The sequence below is a fragment of the Orcinus orca genome, chromosome 16 (assembly GCF_937001465.1).
Source record: "Orcinus orca chromosome 16, mOrcOrc1.1, whole genome shotgun sequence".
Taxonomy (NCBI): Eukaryota; Metazoa; Chordata; class Mammalia; order Artiodactyla; family Delphinidae; genus Orcinus; species Orcinus orca.
Genome location: NC_064574.1, coordinates 47,739,866 through 47,760,452, shown reverse-complemented (window position 1 = coordinate 47,760,452; position 20,587 = coordinate 47,739,866).

Genomic DNA, 20,587 nt, shown 5'->3' with positions numbered 1-20,587 from the left:
CTGGAAAAGTTGTATATATATATACATGTCTATGCCTGAATGTGTATGCATGTAAAAATGTGATTACCTTTCAAACTACACTGAATGGCTTTCTTAGGTTGAGCTTCCAAGGAGTCAGTAGTTTACTTGAGAGGTGATCCCAGGAAGTACTGATAGGAGAGCAGGGAAGTGAGACAGAGAATGGAAGAAAAACACCGCCTGTGTGTTATTGAGCACCTGGGGGGCCATCCCACTGGAGAACTCCGAGACAGTAAGAAACTTGCCTCAGAGTTGACTCCTCCAAGGTGCGGGGAAGCTGGGACATTTGTCCACTGCTCCTATCTGCTAACGGTTTAAGACTGCTTCCAGAGACCGTTTCCTCTGGCGCTTCCAGCCTCCAGTGCCCAGGCAGACAGGGCTCCAGGGACCAGAAAAGGCTCTTGGTCTGGCGAAGCCTCTTACAGTTGGAAGGTGTTGAGTTGACATACACGAGAATGGTAAGTCTCGAGGGAATGTGAGCTGGGTACTAACAGCATCCTCGGCAATGGCGTTCTGCTTTTCTTACCAGCACTACCCCGCCGGGTTTTTCTTGAATTTCTGGCCTGGTGGGCCTGGCACTGTGGCAGGAGGGAGAAAGAAGGTCGAGATGTAGAAGGCCTACAAGGGAAATACTATGACTGTGCTTGTTGCTACCCTGTCACCCACCAAACGCCTGAGTGTTCATTTTGAAAGCCAACCTTCCCTGGTGATGCCGGGAATATTTGAAACAAAAGTTGTGAAATCCAGGTTTCATCACGAGCCCACTTTGGCCAGCGAAATTGAAGAATGCACCAGGAAAACAAGATGCACTTGGAGATGTTTACTTATGAGTTTGGAAGGTCTTTTTTATTTTTTATGATGTGTTTGGACTCTTCTGCATATAAGGCAGATTCCATCAACCCGAGTCTATAAAATCCCTCGCCGTTCATTTTATGATGTGTTTGAAATACCGAAGGCTGAATTATTAGTTGATGATTTGTCCTTTTTTTTTGACACCCCAGCTGGGGATTATCCTTCCAAAAATAGGCTTGCTAACTTCTTGGAGACCCGTGACCATGATTGCTGGTTACATCTGTGCACCAGAACAAACAAATATTTATTTATTGGGCCAAGTGGGTAGCAACAGATTTCTGGAACTTAGAAGCTCTAGGAAGAACATAGACTTGTAGAACTAGACTAGAATCACACATTCCTTTTTTTAAGTAATTAATTTATTTTTTGGCTGTGTTGTCTTCGTTTCTGTGCGAGGGCTTTCTCTAGTTGCGGCAAGCGGGGGCCACTCTTCATCGCGGTGCGCGGGCCTCTCACTGTTGCAGCCTCTCTTGTTGCGGAGCACAGGCTCCAGACACGCAGGCTCAGTAGTTGTGGCTCATGGGCCTAGTTGCTCCGTGGCATGTGGGATCCTCCCAGACCAGGGCTCGAACCCGTGTTCCCTGCATCAGCAGGCAGATTCTCAACCACTGCGCCACCAGGGAAGCCCTAGAATCACACATTTTTCATTTTATGGTCGAGGAAACTGAGGCCCAAAGTAACCCCAGCAGATGTGAGGGGGCACTGGAGTGAAACTCCACTGTCTCTTCCTGGGAAGTAGCCCACGCATGAGGGTTTGATTAGTTGGCTGGTAAACGATGCTGATTTTGTAATTCCGTGATTCATGTAAATTGTCCAGTCAGGCCCCGGTGTGGACTTTGGTGGAGTCTTCCTCTCCTCGGCCACTGAGTGCTCTGGCAGTGATGTCACCCTCTGAAGCTTTCCTGAGTCTTTTCCTTTCTTAGATTCTCCTTCTTCCTCTCCTTCAGGAAAAACAGGCTGATTACTTAAGGGCATTGCCAATCAGCTAGAACAAGTCCTCTTGTGTTCCTCCTATAATATTTTGGAGTGTTAGGGATGAGATAAAGAGAAGAGATGGCTGGGAGCCTGTACACTTGCGTTCAGGCTGGTCTACTTCCCATCCCTGTGGAGGCAGTTTTGAGGATAAATTAATTAATGTGTGCAAGGAAACCACTCTGTTGTGAGATTGAGTTCATCAGAGGTTAAATGTTCAGAGGGAGGAAAGGAAGTGGGTCTCCTCCAGGATTCAAGCAGAACATCAATTAAGGTCGAGGTACCATGTGTCAGAGCTACATGCCGGCTGCTGTAGGAAGGCAGGGGCTTAGCGCCAGGCAAGGATAAGGTGGGCGGATTCTGGAGCCCAAGCCTTGGCAGTGCATGTACAAATGGGGCTGAGAACTTTAGGTTACTAAGCTAAGAAAATAACCTTTTCAGCCTCCAGGCATTCATTGGTAAAACTGGGATAATTTTCTTTTATTTCTTGGGTAGATTAATTAAGATAAAATAGAACAAGCACATAGTACAGTGCAAAGAATGTAGTAGCATTCAGTAGATGTTATCTATTATCTATTTATCTATCATCTTTGTCTGTTATCTATCTATCTATCTATCATCAGCATCATTAACACCATCAACAATAATGGCAAAGTAATGACCAACAGACACAGCTTCCTCTTTCATCTCCTCCCAGAGGCTTTGTGTTTTCATGCTCATGTCTAGCTCTGTGCTCTTGCTTCCAAGGGAATTTTGAGCAGAGCTGTAGCTCACTTCCCTTGGCCGTTGCCGTCACCTGCTCTGCACCTGTACAGACACGGGGCTCAATCCCTCTGTCCCCACCACCCAACCACCCATGCAAGGTCTCTGCAGGCACTTACTGCAGGCCCTTGGGGGCTTGGGGGGCCCATGGGGCAGCAGCACTGTGGCAGACCTGCTTTGTCCCTAACTAATAGCCATTCCTCCTTCTTTGTTAATTACAGAACCCCAATTTTGTTTGTGGTGGTGACATGCTCAACTGAAAATAGTCACTTCCTCAGATTCCCTTGTAGCTAAGAGTGTGACACACTCTGTCTAACAGGGTGAGCCTTTGCTTTCCTGATAGAGACACCATATCCTGACGCCTTTGTTCTTTTATCTTCTTTCTGCCTGGGAGGTGATTGGGATGCCTGGAGGTACAGCAGCCTCTTTGTGACCATAATGGGGAAAAAAGCATATGCCAAGGAAGACAGAAAGAATTTTTGCTCTTGAGGACATTACAGAGCAGCTAGACCATCCCTGAACGTCAAATTTGGACTTACTGTCATGTAAAAAAAAAAAAAAAAAAAAAAACTTCCATTTGTTTAGGCCTGAGTCAAATGCTACCTTAACGTGAAGACAAACGCCAGCCTAAACTGAAGACTGCGTTTCCTGTTTTATTACACAGGTCTCCAGCTTTTTCTCCCAGTGTGGGGTCCAGCTTCCAGCTATTATCCCACCTTCTATTCCCAGCCCCATCCTGATCAGCAACTCCAAAATTTCCTCACACTTTGTTATCCAGAGAAATCTAGTGCTTTTTACATCTTTATTTCCCAGTTCCTTCACTTCCTTAAAGATTCATAAGACTGTCAAGGAAAGGAGCACTACTGACATGAATCAGGATGCCTGTTTACCTTGGGAGAGAGAATTGGTTAAAGCTAGTATTATTCTATATTATATACATTTATAAGCATTTTATAGAGTAAGATCATTCATTGCACGCTCATTTTAAATTCTTAAATAAACTTGCTTCATGATTGGACAGTCAGTGTGTATAGGGGGAAAGAGGATTCAGATTCAAAGAAAAGGACTAAGGAAGCTTTTTAATTCTGGCTCTGATAAACAGCCCAGGGAATTAAAGGGGTTTTCTTAAAAGGAAAAGAAAAGCCACTCTTTCCTTCAACGGAGCTGCACAATAGCTGTGTTGGAAAACAGAGACACACATTAAGGGTCTGGCCTTCTCTAGACAGTGCTGGGCTCAGCTTAACTTTGCATACAGTTAGGAAGTATAGTTATTCATAAACGGAATTCTTTTAGAACAAAGATTTGCAGTTTCCCAAGCTCATGGTAGATTATATGTCTGCTTCTCTTGGTTTCACACGTCTCACACACACACACAGAAAAGCATCTGATTTCTGGGCACAGGTGCGGGTCCTAGAGGCCTCACCCCCCCGACCCCCATTAGAGAGATTCACGGGTGGGGTCCCAGCTCTCTCCAAGCGCTGTTCATTAGTATTCAGAAGGGTAAGAGTGGGCTTTTCCTGAGCCCCTCCTCTGGGCCAGGCACTGCGATCTTAGTAACTCTGCCCTAAGCCCCCTGCAGAGAGCACTGCTGGCACTGGGCGGACTGGATCCCAGAGGGGACAGCTGACCAGTCCAGGTCACGTGCCAAGAGACCCAAACCCGCCTGTATTAGACTCCAGAGCCTCTTAATCGCCATGGTGCGATGATCTGTTTCTCTTGTAGTTTACTTTTGGGCAAACTTCTCATTTGAGAATAATTTTAGTTTTTAATAATTTAAAATTTTAATAAAATTTTAATAATTTTTAATATTTTAATTAATTTATTTAAAAATTTTATTGGAGTATAGTTGATTTACAATGTTGTGTTAGTCTAGCTTCATTCTAAGAAAAAAGGTTTCACCATTAAGGAAAAACTGGGTTTTCTTTTGTCCACACCACGTGGCTTGTGGGATCTTAGTTCCCTGACCAGGGATCGAACCCAGGCCCTCGGCAGTGAAAGTGCGGAGTCCTAACCACTGGACCACCAGGGAAGTCCCTGAGAATAATTTTAAATGTGCAGGAAAGTGTGGGAGACAAGTTCCCATGTGCCTCTCCATTGTGAACAACTGACATTGCCTTTGCTTCCGTTTTATTTTCTTTCTTTCCCTCTTGAATCCTAAGATTCCCCTTTGGACTATGAAAAATTGTTTCTTTCCCTGCTTTTTTTTTTTTCTTTTTCTTTAACCTTGGCCTGCCTGATGCCTTCTTTTGAAGGGGAAGCTGACCTAGAACTGTGGAGAACTGACCTCTCAGAGAGGTGAATGCTCTGGCCTGGGAGAGAGAAGGGCAATGAGATGCCCAAGAAACCAGCCAGCCAACCTCCCGTGGGCTGTGCTAGCAGCAGCCGAGCCCACGGAGGCCTGGCCGTTGGGAGGACCCGTGGGGAGTTTTCCAGTGAGAAAGCCAACAAGAGCTGCTTTTCTTGAACAGTCCTGTTTGCTTTAGACTATTTGTACCAGCTTTTCAGCAGAAGACAAAGACATGTTCATGAAAGCTCCAGCACGCCGCTCTGTTCTTGCATTGCTTATTTAAGATGGCAAAGCTCCTTAAAGGCAGGGGGACCCCTGGTCTCCTGCATGTTGTCAGCCCGGCAGGCAGCCCAACACTTTGTTCAACGAACCCAGGAAGAAGGTAGAAAACCAGACCTGCGACATCAACCTGGGAGCAGCTGGAGTGAGAGAGGCCAGTGGCTTATCGCATTGTGTATGTCCTTTTCTCCACCCCCAACCCGGAGCCTCGTGTCAGTTAGTCCCCATTGAGAGCCCTGCTGTTTCCCAGGCTGTGATCTCACGCAATCACAGATGGGATGGTGGACCCCAGCAGGAGGAGTGGGCCAGGTGCCCATTGAATGCATCCTGTTGCCAGCCATGCAATCCGTATCCTCACGCCTTAGCCTGGTACCCAGGCTTTTCCCATCACATGGCCCGTGCCCACACCCTTGTGTGTGTGTACCGACTCAGTTGGGGTGGGGACAGGGGTCTGCTGCCCTACACCAGGGGCTAGGAGCAGAGATCCCCATGGAAGCAGGTGAGGGTAGGGCATGCAAAATAGGAGATTCTTAAAAATGTGTGAATTTAAGGCATGAAAACACCTTCACACACACACACACACACACACACACACACACACACACACAAAACCTTAGGCTTATCTGTAAGGCTTTATGGGACTGGACCTGCTTAGGGTTTTCATTTAGGAACAGTAAGAAGATTCAGGAGATTGTCCAACACATTCTCCCATCCCTGATCACATTGAAACTCTTTCATCTCTGCCAGAGGCAGTAAGAAGGCCTATTTTCTTAAAGTTCAGCCAAGGGAGTTCTCCCCTCCCACCCGACTTGGCAGTTGTTGGTAGTAATTCACTAAGAGTCGGCCAAAGCAAGAATGACTAAAAGCTTACATCGGGCGAACGCCAGAGCTCAGCCCCCGTGGGTGCACAGGGAAACCCTCGTGATTTGCAATATGTAAAAGCCTTCAACTGGCTACTTCCACCTCCTTCCGAAAATAGAACTTGTCCACTTAAAATGTGATGCTACCCACCCCAGGGAGTCCTCCTTCCGCCCGGTCCCACTGTGCTGTGTGTGCACGAAGAGCCAGCCAGGTGTCACCTGGAGATGAGCTTACGGGACGGTCACCGGGGAAGACTCAGCCAGGCTGCTGGATGAATGAGAGAGTATGCGTGTGTGCATGCACACGTGTGCCCATGCATGTGCCACTTGTCTCCACAGGGTGTTTGTGTTTCAGTGGAGGCTTGTGCAGAGGCAACGAGAATCCCGGCCCGGGACTGTCTGCGCTTGGCATTAGCGTCCGGTTGTTGTTGCTTTGTCTTTCAGGTTTGGGGACCTCTTGTTTGGTTTCTGTCCCCCTTTCCCCTCCCCTCTGTCTCCACCTTCTCCCTCTCTGTTACTCCCTAAAGGTTTCAGGCGGGCTTCTGACAACCTGACTCTGAAAAGCAACTGCGCTCATAGAGCCCGTGACCTTCACCCTCAGACATTTTCCATCACTGCCTGGGATCGTCATAGCCTTCGGGGTGGGCGATGGCGGCAGGTGACATAGGAGGGATTAACTGCAGCAGATGCTACCGTCATTGCCTCACCCACAACCCCGAGGGGCTCTTCACCAATTTGCTGCATGCCCAGGGCACGTTCACGTCTGACAGCCAGCTCCCCCGCTCTGTCAGAAGACAGCCCTCTGGCCGCTGGGATGGGCTCTGCTGCACCGGGAGACCTTGAAGTCCTTGGGAAATGTTCTATTTTGTAATCTACCAATAAGTGGGCAGATTGGACAGGAAGCCAACACAGTGAGACAGCAAGTTCACCCCAGGCCTCTGCCTCTCCCCGCTTTGTCTTTTAAGACCTTGAATCATAATTTATATTCATCGCAACCTGCAGATCTTGGGTTTTGACAATCGTATAATACGCCTGTGTAGCTCACACCCCCTTCAAGATAACGAACGTTTTCCTCACCATCAGTGTTTCTTTGCACCCTTCCCGATCAATTCCCACCTCTCCAAGACCACAGACAACCACTTTCTAATTTATATTAACATCATTTAACTTTGCCTGTTCTAAAACTTCACGTAACTGGAAGCATACATTATGTACTCTTTTTTCTTTTTTTTTTTGAGTTTTATTTTATTTTTTATACAGCAGGTTCTTATAGGTCATCCATTTTATACACATCAGTGTATATATGTCAATCCCAATCTCCCACCCCTCCCCCTCCCCCCCGGCTGCTTTCCCCCCTTGGTGTCCATACATTTGTTCTCTACATCTGTGTCTCTATTTCTGCCTTGCAAACCTGTTCATCTGTACCATTTTTCTAGGTTTCACATATATGCATTAACCTACGATATTTGTTTTTCTCTTTCTGACTTACTTCACTCTGTATGACAGTCTCTAGATCCATCCATGTTTCTACAAATGACCCAGTTTCGTTCCTTTTTATGGCTGAGTAATATTCCATTGTATATATGTACCACATCTTCTTTATCCATTCGTCTGTCAATGGGCATTTAGGTTGCTTCCATGACCTGGGTGTTGTAAATAGTGCTGCAATGAACATTGGGGTGCATGTGCCTTTTTGAATTATGGTTTCCTCTGAGTATATGCCCAGTAGTGGGATTGCTGGGGCATATGGTAATTCTATTTTTAGTTTTTTAAGGAACCTCCATACTGTTCTCCATAGTGGCTGTATCAATTTACATTCCCATCAATAGTGCAAGAGGGTTCCTTTTTCTCCACACCCTCTCCAGCATTTGTTGTTTATAGATTTTCTGATGATGCCCATTCTAACTGGTGTGAGGTGATACCTCACTGTAGTTTTGATTTGCATTTCTCTAATAATTAGTGATGTTGAGCAGCTTTTCACGTGCTTCTTGGCCATCTGTATGTCTTCTTCGGAGAAATGTCTATTTAGGTCTTCTGCCCATTTTTTGATCAGGTTGTTTGATTTTTTTAATATTGAGTTGTTTATATATCTTGGAGAATAATCCTTTGTCAGTTGATTCGTTTGCAAATATTTTCTCCCATTTCTGAGGGTTGCCTTTTCGTCTTGTTTGTAGTGTCCTTTGCTTCACAAAAGCTTTTAAGTTTCATTAGGTCCCATTTGTCTATTTTTGTTTTTATTTCCATTACTCTAGGAGGTGGATCAAAAAAGATCTTGCTGTGATTTATGTCAAAGAGTGTTCTTCCTATGTTTTCCTCTAAGAGTTTTATAGTGTCCGGTCTTACATTTAGGTCTTTAATCCGTTTTGAGTTTATTTTTATGTACAGTGTTAGGGAGTGTTCTAATTTCATTCTTTTACATGTAGCTGTCCAGTGTTCCCAGCACCACTTATTGAAGAGACTGTCTTTTCTCCATTGTATATCCTTGCCTCGTTTGACCATAGGTGCATGGGTTTATCTCTGGGCTTTCTATCCTGTTCCATTGATCTATATTTCTGTTTTTGTTAGAGTACCATATTGTCTTGATTACTGTAGCTTTGTAGTATAGTCTGAAGTCAGGGAGTCTGATTCCTCCAGCTCCGTTTTTCTTTCTCAAGATTGATTTTGGTATTCGGGGTCTTTTGTGTCTCCATACAAATTTTAAGATGGTTTGTTCTAGTTCTGTAAAATATGTCATTGGTAATTTGATAGGGATTGCATTGAATCTGTAGATTGCTTTGGGTAGTATAGTCATTTTCACAATATTGATTCTTCCAATCTAAGAATATGGTATATCTCTCCATCTGTTTGTGTCATCTTTGATTTCTTTCATCAGTGTCTTAAAGTTTCTGAGTAGAGGTCTTTTACCTCCTTAGGTAGATTTATTCCTAGGTATTTTATTCTTTTTGTTGCAATGGTGAATGGGATTGTTTCCTTAATTTCTCTTTCTGATTTTTCATCATTAGTATATAGGAATGCAAGAGATTTCTGTGCATTAATTTTGTATCCTGCAACTTTACCAAATTCATTGATTAGCTCTAGTAGCTTTCTGGTGGCATCTTTAGGATTCTCTATGTATAGTATCATGTCATCTGCAAACAGTGACAGTTTTACTTCTTTTCCAATTTGTATTCCTTTTATTTCTTTTTCTTCTCTGATTGCCATGGCTGGGACTTCCAAAACTATGTTGAATAGTAATGGTGAGAGTGGACATCCTTGTCTTGTTCCAGATCTTAGAGGAAATGCTTTCAGTTTTCACCATTGAGAATGATGTTTGCTGTGGGTTTGTCATATATGGCCTTTATTATGTTGAAGTAGGTTCCCTCTGTGACCACTTTCTGGAGACTTTTTATCATAAATGGGTGTTGAATTTTGTCAAAAGCTTTTTCTGCATCTATTGAGATGATCATATGGTTTTTATTCTTCAATTTGTTAGTATGGTGTATCACATTGATTGATATGCATATACTGAAGAATCCTTGCATCCCTGGGATAAATCCCACTTGATCATGGTGTATGATCCTTTTAATGCGTTGTTGGATTCTGTTTGCTAGTGTTTTGTTGAGGAGTTTTGCATCTATATTCATCAGTGATATTGGTCTGTAATTTTCTTTTTTTTGTAGTATCTTTGTCTGGTTTTGGTATCAGGGTGATGGTGGCCTCATAGAATGAGTTTGGGAGTGTTCCTTCCTCTGCAATTTTTTGGAAGAGTTTGAGAAGGATGGGGCTTAGCTCTTCTGTAAATGTTTGATAGAATTCACCTGTGAAGCCATCTGGTCCTGAATTTTTGTTGGAAGATTTTTTTTTTTTTTTTTTTTGCGGTATGCAGGCCTCTCACTGTTGTGGCCTCTCCCGTTGCGGAGCACAGGCTCCAGACGTGCAGGCTTAGTGGCCATGGCTCACGGGCCCAGCTGCTCCGCTGCATGTGGGATCTTCCCAGATTGGGGCATGAACCCGTGTCCCCTGCATTGACAGGCGGACTCTCAACCACTGCACCGCCAGGGAAGCCCTGTTGGAACATTTTTAATCACAGTTTCAATTTCATTACTTGTCATTGGTCTGTTCATATTTTCTATTTCTTCCTGGTTCAGTCTTGGAAGGTTATGCCTTTTTAAGAATTTGTCAGTTTCTTCCAGGTTGTCCATGTTATTGGCATACAGTTGCTTGTAGTAGTCTCTTAGGATGCTTTGTATTTCTGTGGTGTCTGTTGTAACTTCTCTTTTTTCATTTCTAATTTTATTGAGTTGAGTCCTCTCCCTTTTTTTCTTGATGAGTCTGGCTAGTGGTTTATCAATTTTGTTTATCTTCTCAGAGTACCAGCTTTAGGTTTATTGATCTTTACTACTGTTTTCTTTGTTTCTATTTCATTTATTTCTGCTCTGATCTTTATGATTTCTTTCCTTCTGCTAACGTTGGGTTTTGTTTGTTCTTCTTTCTCTAGTTCCTTTAGGTGTAAGATTAGATTGTTTATATGAGATTTTTCTTGTTTCTTGAGGTAGGCTTGTATTACTATATACTTCCCTCTTAGAACTGCTTTTGCTGAATCCCATAGGTTTTGGATCATCGTGTTTTTGTTGTCATTTGTCCCTAGGTATTTTTTGACTTCCTTTTTGATTTTTTCAGTGATCTCTTGGTTATTTAGTAACATATCATTTAGCCTCCATGTGTTTGTGGTTTTTACGTTTTCTTCCCTGTAATCGATTTCTAATATCATACTGTTGTGGTCAGAAAAGATGCTTAATATGATTTCAATTTTCTTAAATTTACCAAGGCTTGATTTGTGACCTAAGATGTGATCTATCCTGGAGAATGTTCTATGTGCACTTGAGAAGAAAGTGTAATCTGCTGTTTCTGGATGGAATGTCCTATAAATATCAATTAAATCCACCTGGTCTATTGTGTCATTTAAAGCTGTGTTTCCTTATTAATTTTCTGTCTGGATGATCTGTCCATTGGTGTAAGTGAGGTGTTAAAGTCCCCTACTATTACTGTGTTACTGTCGATTTCCTTTGTTATAGCTGTTAGCAGTTGCCTTATGTATTGAGATGCTCCTATGTTGGGTGCATATATATTTATAATTGTTATATCTTCTTCTTGGATTGATCCCTTGATCATTATGTAGTGTCCTTCTTTGTCTCTTGTTGTCTTTATTTTAAAGTCTATTTTATCTTATATGTGTATTGCTACTCCAGCTTTCTTTTGATTTCCATTTGCATAGAATATCTTTTTCCATCCCCTCACTTTCAGTCTGTATGTGTCGCTATGTCTGAAGTGGATCTCTTGTAGACAGCATATATATTGGTCTTGTTTTTGTATCCATTCAGCGAGCCTGTGTCTTTTGGTTGGAGCATTTAATCCATTCACGTTTAAGGTAATTATCGATATGTATGTTCCTATTACCATTTTCTTAATTGTTATGAGCTTGTTTTTATAGGTCCTTTTCTTTTCTTGTGTTTCCCACTTAGAGAAGTTCCTTTAGCATTTGTTGTAGAGCTGGTTTGGTGGTGGTGAATTCTCTTAGCTTCTGCTTGTCTGTAAAGCTTTTGATTTCTCCATCGAATCTGAATGAGATCCTTGCCAGGTAGAGTAATCTTGGTTGTAGGTTCTTCCCCTTCATCATTTTAAGTATATTGTGTCACTCCCTTTTGGATTGTAGAGTTTCTGCTGAGAAATCAGCTGTTAACCTTATGGAAGTTCCTTTGTATGTTGTCATTTTTCCCTTGTTGCTTTTAAAATTTTTTCTTTGCCTTTAATTTTTGTCAATTTGATTACTATGTGACTTGGCGTGTTTCTTCTTGGGTTTATCCTTTCTGTGACTCCCTGTACTTCCTGGTCTTGGGTGGCTATTTCCTTTCCCATGTTAGGGAAGTTTTTGACCATAATATCTTCATGTATTTCTTTCTCTTCTCCTTCTGGGACCCCTATAATGTGAATGTTGGTGTGTTTAATGTTGTCCCAGAGGTCTCTTAGGCTGTCTTCATTTCTTTTCATTCTTTTTTCTTTATTCTGTTCCACGGCAGTGAATTCCACCATTCTGTCTTCCACGTCACTTATCTGTTTTTCTGCCTCAGTTATTCTGCTATTAATTCCTTCTAGTGTATTTTTCATTTCAGTTATTGTACTGTTCACCTCTATTTGTTTGTTCTTCAATTCTTCTGGGTCTTTTTTAAACATTTTTTGCATCTTCTTGATCTTTGCCTCCATTCTTTTTCCAAGGTCCTGGACCATCTTCACTCTCATTATTCTGAATTCTTTTTCTGGAAGGCTGCTTATCTCCACTTCATTTAGTTGTTTTTCTGGGGTTTTGTCTTGTTCCTTCATCTGGTATATAGTCCTCTGCCTTTTCATTTTGTGTATCTTTCTGTGAATGTGGTTTTCCTTCCACAGGCTGCAGAATGGTAGTTCTTGCTTCTGCTGTCTGCCCTCAGGTGGATGAGGCTATCTAAGAGACTTGTGCAAGCTTCCTGATGGGAGGGACTGGTGGTGGGTAGAGCTGTCTGTTGCTCTGGTGGGCAGAGCTCCGTAAAACTTTAATCCACTTGTCTGTTAATGGGTGGGGCTGGGGTCCCTCCCTGTTGGTTGTTTGGCCTGAGGCAACCAGTACTGGAGCCTACCCAGCTCTTTGGTGAGGCTAATGGCTCCTTGTCCCCATGGTGAGCCACAGCCACCCCCTGCCTCTACAGGAGACCCTCCAACACTAGCAGGTAGGTCTGGTTCTGTCTCCTATGGGGGTCACTGCTCCTTCCCCTGGGTCCTGATGCACATACTACTTTGTGTGTGCCCTCCAAGAGTGGAGTCTCTGTTTCCCCCAGTCCTGTTGAAGTTCTGCAATCAAATACCACTAGCCTTCAAAGTCTGATTCTCTTGGAATTCCTCCTCCCGTTGCCGGACCTCCAGGTTGGGAAGCCTGACGTGGGGCTCAGAACCTTCAATCCTGTGGGTGGACTTCTGTGGTATACGTGTTCTCCAGTTTGTGAGTCACCCACCCCGCAGTTATGGGATTTGATTTTATTGTGATTGCGCCTCTCCTACCATCTAATTGTGGCTTCTCCTGGGTATCTTTTTTGATGAGTTCTAGTGTCTTCCTGTTGATGATTGTTCAGCAGTTAGTTGTCATTATGTACTCTTTTGTCTGTCTTCTTTCCTTCAACATTATAAGATCCATCCATCTCATTGTGTGTAGCAATAATTCTATCATTCTAGTTGCTGTGTCATATTCCATTGTATGAATAGACTGCAGTTTGTTTATCTATTCTTTTGTTAATGGAAATTTGAGTTGTTTCCAGTATTGGGCTATTGGGCTAAAGCTACTATGAACATTCACACACAGGTCTTTCTATAGACCAGTTATTTTCTTCCAGGTAGTTTTTCCTCTGTCCTGCTTCCCCTCATTGAAGTATCTACTCCATTATGTGCTTGGGGGTGTATTTTGATCATTCTAAAGCAGAGAAAGGGAGTTTTCTTGCCTTAATTTTAAAAGTGTGTGTCCTTACAAAGTAGCATCGTGAAACATCTGAGGTCTGGAGGAGACAGGACTTCCTCTGCACAGACCCTGGAAGATTTGCTCGGATGGGAGTGGTCAGGAGAGATGCAGGGAGAAGGAGACACGTAGGGGCCAGTGGACCCCAGAGGAGGCAGACAGGATTCGATGGGGCCACGGGGCCAGAAATGAGAAAAATGTGAGCAAAGGGCTATGCAACTGGTCCAGGGTCTTGGTTACAAACAGAAAGCTCAGTTAAATTAAGGAGTAGAGGAATTTATTGACTGATCAAATCAAGAGAAAAGCATGGAACCATGATCAGAAAATGGGAAGAAGCTAAAGGAATTTAGGAGGCTGGACTGTTAGCCAAGGTCATGTCAAAGGAGTGGCCTGGTTGGGATGAGATGTGGATCCCGAATGCATGAGCTGACACCCTAGACCTTGACTGCATGAGCTGACACCCTAGAGCTTGAGTGCATGAGCTGACACGCTAGAGCTTGAGTGCATGAGCTGACACCCTAGAGCTTGAGTGCATGAGCTGACATGCTAGACCTTGACTGCATGAGCTGACACCCTAGAGCTTGAGTGCATGAGTTGACATGCTAGAGCTTGAGTGCATGAGCTGACACCCTAGAGCTTGAGCGCATGAGCTGACATGCTAGACCTTGAGTGCATGAGCTGACTCCACCACTGCTGCCACCTTGGAGACTGGAATGCACGAGCTGACGCCTTTGTCATCTGTGTGGCCCCTGGATGCAGATGCTGAGGCCACGGCCATCTCCAAGCCCTGAATACTGAGGCTGGACCCCCCACTGCCAGGTTGCATCTTACAGCCACCCTGAGACCTGGGTGCTGGGCCTGGGCCCCACCACTGCCACCCTGGAGGCTAGAGCTTTCTCATCTGGAATTGCCACTGGCACTGCAATAACACTGAACACCCCCACCCTGGCTGCCGGAATGGCATCTAAATAATTCCTGCCTCCTTGAGTCACTGGCTCCAGACTTAAGGACCCGTTTTTCTGAGGTCATGCCCACACACCCCTCACTGGGGAGGGGGGGAGTACCTGGTCTTTTATCATCTCTCTAGTGGGAGACAAGTGCTGTCGCAATGGGGATTTCCAGACAGAACAAGGGGCGCAGATGCTGGTCAGAGCAAAGCACCCCAGCATTCAGCACAGTCTCCCCAAGGGCCTCCTTCAAGCACCGGGAGCCACTTGCTGGGACACCAGACACCCTACTCCATCCAACAGGCACCGTCTGTGACCTGCAGCAGGGCTTTTGTCAGCTGTCCTTCGACGTCCAGAGAGGACCTTTCCTCAACAGCAGCCGGCTGGTCACCAAGTCCTGGCTAATTGGGACCAATGCCTGCTTGTGCTGGAGCCTTAGCTTGGTGCCCACGCACTGAGGCCACCCCCATGGACCCCCTTCCACCTGGGAATCAAGAGAAGCCAGTGGATCCCGGAGTCCTAATGGGGCACTGGTTACGGGAGGAAGGAGCTCTATCACGTGAACTGCAGAGGTTTCCCCAAACAGACTAGCTGCTTATTGTAGGAACTACAGGACATACAATGGCCTGCAATCCATGGATAGTTCTGCACTCTGCTCCATATATCTCAGCCATCATATTATCACTTTTCACTTCAAGATAGTGCAGTCTGTATCTGCATCATTTAAGGGCAGGCAATATACATGGGACCACTCTGACCTCCCCTGCAAAACTAGAGAGGCACGTTCCCCAAATGATCCTCGGGTGTGAGCATTCACTAGAAGGACTCACAGAACTCACAGAAGGCCGTTATACTCATGGTTATGGTCTATTTCAGGCAAAGGGTTAAATTCAGCCAAGGGAAGAAGAAGGTCCAGGGTCCAGGAAAGTTCTGAACATGGCGCTGCCAGTTGCCCCCTCCCTATGGAGTCATGGACAGCCTCCCTTTCCTGGTACTGACATGTGACAACATGCGCGGAGTGCATGGGAAGCTTGCCTGGGCCTCGGAGTCCAGGGGCTTTACTGGGCTCCACAGTCTGCTGCCCATGTGGCTGAGCTCAGTCTCAAGCCCTTTGCCTCGGGAGGCTGAATTGCTGCCACATGACCCAAAGCCCCTCACAATCACATTATTAGACTTTCTGGTGTGGCCAGTCCCACCCTAAATGAAGACCCTCCTTTCAGGCATGACATTCCAAGTGTAGAGAGGTTACCTCTTAGAAGCAGAGGACGAAAGCCAGATCTCTCTTAGGGCAGGGTTAAATGCTTTACTACACAGTATCTCTAAATAAACGCAACTTAAAAAAAATAACCACTATACAATTATCACACCTCAAAAATGTGCAATAATTCCTTAATGTCATCACATAGCTAGTCATTGATCAAATTTCCACTTATTTTACATATCATAATTTTTTAACAGTTTTTCGTTTGTTTGTTTGAATTAGGATCCAAGTAAGGGCTACGTGCTGGTTGACAACTATTTAAATTCTCTTATTTTGTAGGTACCCTCTCCATACTTTTTCCTTGCAATTTATTTGTTGAAGAAATTGATCTTTTATCCTGTAGAACCGACCACAGTCTGGATTTCACTAACTGTCTCCCCGTGGTGTGTGTTAACATGTTCCTCTGTCCCCTGTATTTCTTGTAAATTGGCTTCTGGGTCCAGAGGCTCACCAGATTCCTGTACTTCATACATGGTGGTGTGCTCTCCCTTGGGGGCCCCTGTTTTTGTGATGCTGGCAGCCATCAGTGGTCATTGCTTACATCCAAGCAAGCACACTCACGAGGATGGGCACTCTTTCACACCCAGAAACAACAAGATCTAGTCTCATCCAAAGAAAGGACCACCTCCCTCCTTACCAATATCCCCAGAGTCACTGGGCTAAGGCTCGTTTGGCCCCCTGGCTTACATTGTACACAAGTCCGATGGACAGCCACAGTGGTCCTCTCTTATCCACGTGGGATATGCAGTCCCAACCTCGGTGAGCTTCTTTCCACCCGGCAGAAAGAGAAGTGTTCTGCCGATAGCATCATACTGCTGTTTTACACCTGCAAAATCTAAGACCGAGAGAGGTTTAATGACATGTCCAAGGTCACACAGCTGATAAATAGCAAAGCCAGAATTTAAACTCAGGTCTGTGTCTTCCCAAAGTCCACACTCTTCCCCCTGTCCCCTTGCATCTTAGGTAATAAGCTATGGGCACCTGTAGTTAAGAAGGAAAAAGGGATGCAAGTCCAGTCTTTGACTTAGTTTTTTTTTTATTTTTATAATTAAAATAAAAGGTAGGCCCAGGGCACAAGTGGCCTTTGTGAAATAAAATACAAACGAATGAACCTGGAGCTGCAGGGGGATGCTTCTCAAGATGAATGAGCAACGTGAGGGCACCCATGCAGAGCAGTGACTCATGAGTGCCTACAGGCACAGGAAGTGATTAGGAGAAAAAGGCAGGGAGATTATTCAGCTCTACTCTTGTGAAAAATATCTTGCTAAAATGTGTAGCCTGGGAAAATGGAACATGGATCAAACAGAGAAAGCTGGAAGTTCAGAATCACTGCGGGGTGGCAATCCTTTTCCGTGCCGCCAAGTACAAAACAGAACAAAGCAAAAAGGTGCAGGTGATCATCCGACTGATTGAACTGCATTCACAGAATGCTAATTTTTCAAAACTTTGGAAGCTCTGGGCTTTAGAAACACCTGGAAATTGTACTTAAACTTTGAAATATACTTTCCTGCAGGCTCTTGGTTACTGGTGCCCCAATGTGGGGATTAGCCATCATGCTGGGAACACTGACTCCCTGCGTACCACCAGGCTTTGTGCCAATGTTCTGAGGGTGGGCAAAGCAGGAGGTCCCTGAGGAGGTGTGAGCAGATGAAGCAGGGGGATGGCAGACCACCTGGATCAGCTGCACACTCACAGCTCCCTGCACGGGTGAGGGGTCGCTGAAGATGTTGGAGGTAAGTGTGAGTTTGTGGGGCATGCTAAGAAATGTTATATTTATCAGAACAGAAACATTGAGGGAAATAAATCATTCTTTCCATAGTAAAATAATCAGGATCTTTGGTTCAAGCTTCAGTGTCATTGATAGGCTTGTGGGAGAGTAATGTTTTGAAAGTAAGAAAAACCAGTAAGATTTTTATTTCTGTTCCCTGTATATTACACAGCAACAATTTTGCAAAAATAGCCAAGTGAGGGGGAGGTGGAGACCCCCCTTGGGAAGGAGGCTTTGACATCCCGGCTGATGGGAAGTAGAAATGAGAGCCCCCAGGGAATTGTGGGAAGGAGAAGGGATGGTGATGGGGAAGATGGCGAGATGCACGTCCTGACTCCTCCGCCTTAGATTGGGGGAGACTTAGAAGCGGAGAACATTGGCCATGTTTCCCACATGGAGTGAGAGCTCCTCTGATCAGGCCAAGAGGGAGAAGAGAATTCAAGTTAGCACTTCCCTGAGCCCTTGATACCCAGGCACCACGTAAGGATCCAGGGAGACCCCTGGGCTCTGAGGGTGGGGAATAGTGGTAAAGCCTTGGGAAACTGACAGAGGGGTTGCTGTGTTGCGGCAAAGTGACTCGTAGCCAAGAGCTGCAGGGAAAGTCACCCAGGCTGGGCACTGAATGTGAGTCCCAAACAGATTTTAGCAACAGAGAGGGCTGGGTTGGGAGGCTAAGTCAAGAGAGGAGATCCCAGGCTCTGACGGGGCCCAGAGCTGGACCATGCACACACCAGCCACAATTCCAGCCTCCACTGCAAACAGTGGACTAGGGGCCTCTCCAAGGAGGCAGAGGAGCCACAGCTGGACCTGGACCTGTGCGCATGGACGTGAGCTCCCTCCCTCCATCAGCAAGAAGCCCCCTCCTCAAACACCACGTAACACCTGAGAAGGAACAGAGATTTAGAAGGCTAGCCATTAATTCAAAACATGCCGAGTTAAGGGGATTCTTCAGTATTTTGGTTCAAGTTAGAAATGACCAGCTTAGACCTGGTAGGATGAGTGTTGGGATCCTGTGGACGAGCTGCTTTCTTTGAATGTGAATTTGTAGACTTGATACATGGGAAAGCAGGGGTGAGATACACGTGTCCTGACCTCGGCTCTCTAGGTTGAATTCTTGGATAGGTTGAGGGCAAAACTGAAAGCTGAGGGCATTTGACTCGTCCCTTTAGAAACGTGGAAGGAGCTGCTTCACAGGGCCCTCTGGACCCACACAGAGAAAATTCAGAGGCTTTGATTAGACAGCGAGCTTGAGTTTAGCTTCCAGGCTCTCCTTGTCTTCCCTGCAGCAAGGAAGTGATGCGTTAAGTTCTACACTGCATGGAGGGATGTGGAAAGGATTCGATGGTGCTGCAGCCAGCTTACCATGGGGGACATGGTGACTGGAGTGAAATAACTGATTGGTCTCCTTAGCTGAGGACCAGTCTCACGAGGGCCATCTGTCACTCCGTCCACATCCCATTGGCCAGAACTAGTCATAGGACCAGACCCAGATGCAAGGGAGGCTGGGACATGCAGTCTTCTGTGTGCCCGGGAGGTAAAGGAAATGTTTAGTGAACACAGCACTGTTTTGGCTGCAGGACAGACCACAGGTGCACACGCCGTGCCAGCAAGAGCTGAGACGGCCAAGGTTAAGTATGGAAGCTTGCTGAACCCTGACAGATTCACAACTGGAGACTTCAGAAGGGATACTACCAGGGACACTGTCCCCTCCCCACCCCTGCCAGCGTGGCGACTCCATGAACAACTGCACAGGGACTCCCCCCACCGCAGTGTTCCCAAGAGAAGATACGTACTTCCTCATTCCCAGGTGCCATCTCAGGGAATAGAAGGAGGAGAGGCAGAATTTGAAAGACCCGAGCATTTACCTGAAGGAGACTATTATGAACTGGAGACGGCTAAAGCCCAAAGACAGAATTATTGTTCATTGTCAGGGTTGGTTCCCGGTTACCCTGAGGGGTGCGGGCAGGGAGGCTCCCTAGGGAGATTCATTCTCTTATTGTTAATAAGGAAGCCACACTTTCTTTCCCCACCTGAGTATGGAGCGTGTTCATGTGTGGCCTTGCACAATGTTTTATTTAGCTGAGCTCAAAATCCACACCAAGAAATGAGTTTTGCATGTTCTCTTTTTTGATATTAATGATTTTTTTGATGTGGACGATTTTTAAAGTCTTTGTTGAATTTGTTACAATATTGCTTCTGTTTTATGTTTTGGCTCTTTGGCAGCGAGGCGTGGGGGATCTTAGCTCTGCGACCAGGGATCGAACCTGCACCACCCTCATTGAAAGGCGAAGTCCCAACCACTGGACCACCAGGGAAGTCCCCTTGTCTGTCTTCTTGACTGGCCTAAGGTATGTGCCCACTGGGTTGCTCTCCTTTAAGACTCTTCCTGGAACTCTGATGTGGGACTTCTGGGGACAGGACCCCCCTTGACCTGAGCTTTACAAGAATCATAGCTTGAGGTCTGTCTGGAAGCAGGAGTGTGGGCAAGATGTCTTCTAGTTTAATCGGTCTATGGTGGGTAACACAGGGTGCCTTTTTAAAAATGTGACCATCAATATTAGTTTAGCTACTGTAAGCTGAAAAGTCAGCTTGCCAGTAACAAAGAGGTAGTGTTTATGGCCAGAGTGAAGCATTAGGGACTTGTGGTGACTGTGGCAAAAAGACCCCATGTCCTGTCCAACAATATTCAGATTCATTAAAAAAAAAAAGCACAAACCACTAGGGGGTAACTAATGGATGTTCCCCCCGCCTTACTCTCATCAGCTGTCAGCCCTAAGGGGCCAGTTCACCTTCCCCTGATGGGGACGCCCTCTCACCTGCTCAGCACATGGGCACCAGCAACCACATGGCCCAGAGGGGGATGACATTTGTCTTCTCATCCCAGCGTAAGTCCTGTCTTCCCAGGTGATGTGCTCCATCCAGGGTAGACCTCTTTCCAGTGGTTTAGAGTGTGAACAACCTGCAGAGAAACACTTGAAGGAGTGTGAGTTTGCTGCGTGCCTCTCATGACATCATTGTTACAGAACACGGCAGGCCAGCATCCAGACACACTGTTATCCAGGCTT